This window comes from Balaenoptera acutorostrata, chromosome X (assembly GCF_949987535.1).
Source record: "Balaenoptera acutorostrata chromosome X, mBalAcu1.1, whole genome shotgun sequence".
In the NCBI taxonomy this organism is placed as follows: Eukaryota; Metazoa; Chordata; class Mammalia; order Artiodactyla; family Balaenopteridae; genus Balaenoptera; species Balaenoptera acutorostrata.
This window is the reverse complement of record NC_080085.1, coordinates 94,582,868-94,589,491: the sequence shown is the minus strand read 5'-3', so window position 1 is coordinate 94,589,491 and position 6,624 is coordinate 94,582,868. Positions and strand designations below refer to the sequence as shown.

The following is a 6,624-nucleotide window of genomic DNA, read 5'->3' as shown; positions in this document are numbered from 1 at the left end:
ACCTCCCCAGTGGCTTCCACCATTTCCTCCTTTCCTCCTCTAGCTCCCTGGGGTGATAATCTGCTGCCAAGACTTCTGATGCCTGTAACAAAGGCATTGATGCATTGAGGTGGCCGCTGCTCGTGCTGTCGCAAAGCTGCTTCTCACTCAACTGGAACTACTAAAGCCAGTGCTTCTGATGTGCCCTGTGTACTCAATGCCCCACAGAGATTTTAGTGAAATAGTCCTTTAAATTGGTACTTACCCTTACAAAGCCCTCTCTACTTAGGACTCAGGTATGAGTCCCGGGAGGTAGATCAGAAGATAACCAGGGTAGTGGCCTCTGGTGGGTATTGTGTTGTCGTTGTTGTTATTTGGTTTTCGCTCTTCCCAGCAAGCTTTTCCACTCCCCTTCAACTGGTTATAGCCTCTACTTCTGGCCTCAGGGATAAGTATGTGAACTAGAGCTGGCCACTCACAAAACATCCATTCTCTTAGCAACAGTGATTGGACCGAATGATGGGCACATGACCAAAAAAAAAGGCCATTCAGAAATGTTCCCTGGGATAGATCCATGGACTCTGGGAGATAGAATTTCTCTTTGTGAGGCTTTGCCTGCTGACAGCCATGTCTCTTTCAATATGGAGAAGACCAGTCTGCAAGAAAGGATGAGACAAATGGGGAAAGAGAAGCAGATTTAAGCAGAGATTAAATATAGACCCAGAGAGTTCTGACAATGTTGAGTCTCCAACCTTGGTTCCTTCCTAGCCTTCTGAAGCAAAGCAATCCTTTTTTTTTTTCTGCTTAAGGTGGGTTGAGTTGGGTTTCTGTTGTTTCTTATATTTAAATGTCCTGATTAATTACAACCTGAGAGTTATACTCAACATCTTCCCTCCCCCTCAACTCTGAGGTCTAGGAGGGATCTTAGATGTCCATTCTTTCTTCCATTGGGATGACATCTTTCCTGCGCTCCTTCAGCTTCTAAACACATAGTTTCTCAGTGGACCCACCTCCTAGACCCTCCAGACAGAACAATACATATATGAATCCAAGGGTGAATCCAATTTAGGCTGCTAAGTTAGGCCCCTTCCACATAATCACTCATTTAACAAATATTTATTGAGCTCTTACTATGTTCTAGGAGCTGAGAATATAGAAGTGAATAAAATAGACAACATTTCTAACCTCATGAAGCCTGTATTCTGATGATAATTAGATAACAAATAATTACACATATAATTTAATCTCATCAGCGTCATGAAGAAAAATGGAGCAGGTTAATAAGATAGGAAGTGATGGGGTAGAGCGCTATTTTAGGCAGTATGTGCTGGGGAGGCCCTCCAAGGAGTGAACAGTCGTGAATAAAATGTGGATACGAGTCATGTGGATACTTAGGAGAAACATAGTTTAGGCTAGGGAGACAGAAAGTACGAAGGCCTGGAGGTGCCTGACATGTTCAAAAACAGCAAAGGAGGCCAGTGAAGTAAGGTGAGTTAAAAGGAGGAGTGGTAGGAAATGAGGCCAGAGAGGTAGCCAAGGGCCAATCTGCAGCAGGCCTTGGAGGTTGGGGTGAGAACTTTGTATTTTTCCCTAATTGTGATGAGAAGCTATTAGAGTGTTTTGATCTGGGGATTGGCAGTATCAGATTGACCTTTTACAAGCATCCCTCTGGCTGTGGTGGAGATAATGGATTGTAGGGGGTGAAGCAGGGAGGCAAGACAGGAGATTACTGTGTGAGTCCAAGTAAGAGATGATGGTGGTTTCAACTAGGGTGGCAGCAAGGGAAGCAGTGAAAAGTAGGATTCAGCATCTATTTTTCTTTTTTTATTGGTTTTGTTATGACCAGAAAACAAGTGAGAATTTTTAATTCACAAAGGATGAAAACACAAGACACTGATCTCATTATACATACAATATTACGATAAGCTGATTAGCTGTGGACTATTAAAACATTTAAGACTTCACATACACACGTGTACTTTGAAACAAGAAACACAGGACAATTTTAATCTTTGATATGTCATAACTACCAAGAGAAAGAACACTGATTTGAGTCTAATTGTTTTCCTGGCATGCAATCACTATACAGGCCAGGCCGAAAGCATACTGTATATTGTTAAGGACATCTTTAGGCAAACATAAACATTCTCATTTGGGAGCTTTTTCTCCCTACCCAAAACAATCTGCTTTTCCATCACTGTCAAGTAGCTTGGTTTGTTATCAATTTAACAAGATCACGACAACAAACAACATTTTCACCACAAAACTCAGGTGAGAGGTTTTTACACAGGTCATACAAAAAATATTTGCTCCCAAGAAAAGCAATCTGTAAATTATAGATGCAACCCTAAGAAAAAGAGTCTTGGTTACAAATCATTCACTTTCAAATACTGATGAAGAAATAAATAATGGAGGAGTGGGTAGGGGTGGGTGGCAGAGGCAGTGGCATGGCAAGAAGCACAAAAGCACAAAAGGTGTGAAATGAGGAAAATATTTGCCACAGGAAATACTGGATTCAGTTGATTTTTTTTAAAAAATGAGGTATCATAAGAGTGTGCCAGTAAATGCAAAAACAAAACAAAATTAAAAACCAAAATGCACATTTCCAATGGAAAAACCTCTAAACCTCTTATAGTTTTCTTTATTCAGATTAGACATTTCATATACAGCAGTTAATCTAGAAAAATACATTTTAAAAAATCTTCAGCAGACCATGCTCTCTGTAACAAAACTTTCCAAACCCTGTTTTATTATACAAACCAATCTACAATAGTAGTGTAAAAAGAAATTCTCAAGTTTAGCAATGTCATTTTCGATCTGACATCCATCTAATTTACATATGGGTTTCCACTATTCGTATTGCAGGGTTAGAATTCTGTAATAAATTTTTTCTAATGTATTCTGTACATATTAAATAATCTAAAAGGTTCCTCTTGTAGTGCATTTACCATTTAGCAAGTCTATTCAGCATTTTTCCAGTACCATTTGCATTACAGTGATTTGCCTGTAAATGTAATTAAAATCTAAAAGTACACACAGTTAACTTTCTCAAATAACGGTCTATTTCTGGAGGGAACCTAATATTCACGGAAAAGAATTACCAATATCGTGATTAGAAATGAGGGGTTAGAATGCACTCTGAGACTATATAGCACAATTATATACATAAGCTAAAGGACAGTGAGTCTTTAGCCTGTATTTACATCAAATAATGTTGGTTTCCACAGGGTCATACCAAGAACTCAGTATGGCACTAGATAGAATTAGGATTGTTAGCTACAAGTCAGTGTAGCACAGACAGCCCCCAAATACCCTGAACTGGCTTATGCTAAATTAAAGTCCAGTATATTACAGTGTTTTAAGTACTATTAGTGTGCTGCTGTGCTACTCCGTAAAGACAGCAAGCCTTCATCAAGGGATCGCATCTGGGTTATAATGGGTCCTAGCAATCAGAATGCCACTGTATGCAGAAACCCTGAAAAAAAAATACACAGGTTTCAAAACAGATATACTTCATTTTGTTTAAAATGCCCAGGAGCGTTTTCAAAATAACTGATAGTAAGTATTGTTCTATAGAGTGATGAACCTGTTGAATCATGAGAAGAAATTCTACATTATCCAGTTTGAGGAGAAAAAATGTAGTATTCTTACCAAATTATCCAGTGTATATGACTGGTTAGAATCGCAAGTTTTGATTTTTACTGAAATTCAGAGTATGAAATGCAAACATTCAGGATAAAATTAATTCAAACGTACACACAGTTCTATCAACTTGCAACAAAGCACCAAATATGAGGGCCTATCACACATCTGGACTCTCCCATTCTTTTCTGATCCCTCAGAAAAGTGCAAAATCAAAGAGTCACTGCTTGGTCCAAACATAAAATACATCAGGTATAAGGACTTGGAATCTGATGAAATCCGGCTTCTATTCCACAGGTTGTCTTCAGTAAGAGTCAACGTCCAAAGATGGAATTTATCTCAAGAAGAATTAACTCTACAATCTGATTCTGGTAGACGGTATGAACTGCTATGTTACCAGTCTCTTTCTCTGGCTTTAACAGAGTGGGACCAGACACAATTGCTATACTCTGATACGTCATTCTGTTTTTTTCTCCGTTTTCTATAACTCTTTTGAGATGTCTAAACAGAGTCTGCACTGTGTCCTGATTTGGCTTTGGCAACTGTTTGATTAGATCCTTCACAGCAGAGACACGCTATCTTGGTTCTTGTTTAACTGCATTAACAAAATCATTAAAATGATCAAATGTAAGGAGAGGTTCTGGTAATTCTCGAAAAAACAATTTCAGTGCTCCAGTGATGACATGAATATCTTCCCATTTACTATCCTTCAAGTCCAATTTCTCATCATGGTTGACTGCAAACCTCAGCTTCTGGATCACTGCGAGGTTGCCACTAACTCTGTAAATCCCATTAACATCCAACCCATATTGTTCAACATGTTCAATGCACAATTTCACAAATTTTGGCACTGTGCCATTCTCTCTCTGACACAGATTAGCAAGATTGGCTCCAAATACCTGATCTTTAATATAACCATTTTCACGAACAGCTTGCAAAGTGGGGCATCGTGTAAGAAACTTCTTTAAGTTTTTCTTGTTTTTTTTCTGTTCTGAAGAATCTATGCTAGATACTTTTGTGGAACGCAATTTCTTCAGATCCTTATTGTCCTTTCTTTATCGTGCTTTTCTATTCCTGGTGAATCTGGTATATCTTCTTCAATTGCTTCATCGGGTTCTACTGTCTGATTACTGATAGTGCTACTAAGAACTTTAAAACCACTCATTGATAACAGCGTCATTATCAAACTGAATCAGCAGTTCTGTTCCTTGACGGGTTTTCAGCTCAAATACATTCTTTTTGCTGGATTTATCCTTTGAAGCCATCTCAATCGTCGCCCCCTTAAAGTCCACTGTGAACTCTGGTTTGGACTGATTACTCCCAAATCAGCTTGTGCTACTTCCTTGAGTTCTGGTAAACAGTAAAGATGAACCCTGCAACACAGCCCAAGAAGACAATTAGTTCTTTCGAACCTTTTTCCCATTTTCAGTAACTTTTGTTACATTTAATAATCCATATTTCTCTTGACCCTTTGGACTGCTGGCTGTATCTTGGTTCTTTGGTGAAGAGGGAGAAGACTCATTTTCAGCGTAGCAGGGTTTTGAGGCAGTTGGAGATTCCTTGTCATTGGTGTCCAACACAATGGTGCTATGTCTCCACTTTGTTAACACTATTGGTTCTTGCAGCCGCCTGTCCAGACTCCTACTTTTAATAATTTCTCTTTGCTGCTGAGATGAGGCATTATACTTTGGCAACTCCCATTCTGACCAAGATCCATCTGCACTGTAGTAATATTGTCTACCTTGATCGTCAACATGCTTGAGCCACTCTTGATCTCCTGGACTTTGGGAATCTCCTTTGCTTATGTTTGTATCTCGAGTCCAACGAAGGGGTTTCCAAGTTCTTTCCTGTGTTCCTCTGTTATAGTAATAACAATGCCCTGAACTATCTTTATGAGGTTCCCATTCCCCATTAATCTGAATTGCTGGACTTCCGGGGATTGGGGTGGAGAGACGACTGGGATATTTTCAGTTCTTGCAGGTTAGCGTAGGCAGGAGAATCTGGCCGCCCTTGATTTGGAGGTGTTGTCACCCTTATCTGCTCAGTGGAGCTGCTGCTAAGCTCATCACCGGACTCTGAATCCTCATGTATCCGTTCTGAGGCTTCTCCTGCTGAATCACAAGACTGTTCCTGGGAGAAGCCAGCTTTCTCTACGTCCAAGAACTCTGGACTGGGAAAGTGACCAAATAAGCGTGTCCTATTCTGGCCAGAAACTTTGGGAGAATGTGAGTCACTGTTGAACTTTCCATTATTATGGGTCAGGTTCAGGCTGAGGTTGACAGTCTGACCTGGAATATAATTGGGTCCAAAATTCTGATTGGCATCACGAATAAGACCTGTTCCTTGAACAGACGGCAATGGCTTTCCAAAACTTGAAAGCTCGGGCAATTTGTTCACATTTTCTGTTGACCTCTGAAGATGGAGACTCTGCATCGTTTTCACAGAATGATTCGGCAGCCCCGCTGTTTGTTGCACAGGCGGCATCAGGGCTCTGCGGCCGACCTCCCTCACATACTGGGCAGGCACACAAAACGCTTTGGAGTTCTCATCCAGCTTGACCTGCCACCAGTCATCGCTGGTCTTCTTCACCAGGATGTATCGCTCCCCTTGTTTTATCACGACCTTTCTGTCCTTCGCTTCGCATTCTTAATCATACTCCACTTCAATATACACGTGCCCTGGAACAATCTTCCCACCTCTGTCAGCCGTTTTCTTTCCGTAATATTCACCTCTCAAAAAGGATGCTTTGCCACATTATGACTCTGTGGCTTGTTGGAGCAATATGGCTTAGAAGGAGAACTAAACATCCAGTCTTACGTTTAAACCGAGGGCCCGGTGGCCTCGCGGGGGCCGGCTCCCTCCTGGCCGCTCGGCGGCGGCAGCGGGGAGCCCAGGCGAGCCCGAAGGGCGCTCACTCGGCCGCAGCCGGGCCGGCGGGTCCCCATCAGCATCCATTTTAAAGGCAAAGCCAGTTAAAGCGAGTAAGCTGTGCTGATGAATTGG

At 41.2% G+C, this 6,624-nt stretch overlaps 1 pseudogene; it reads right to left on the bottom strand.

Moving 5' to 3' along the window:
• Window positions 1–4,107: 4,107 nt before the first annotated feature.
• On the bottom strand, window positions 4,108–5,518 carry LOC102998741 (rho GTPase-activating protein 12-like; annotated as a pseudogene).
• Window positions 5,519–6,624: the final 1,106 nt, after the last annotated feature.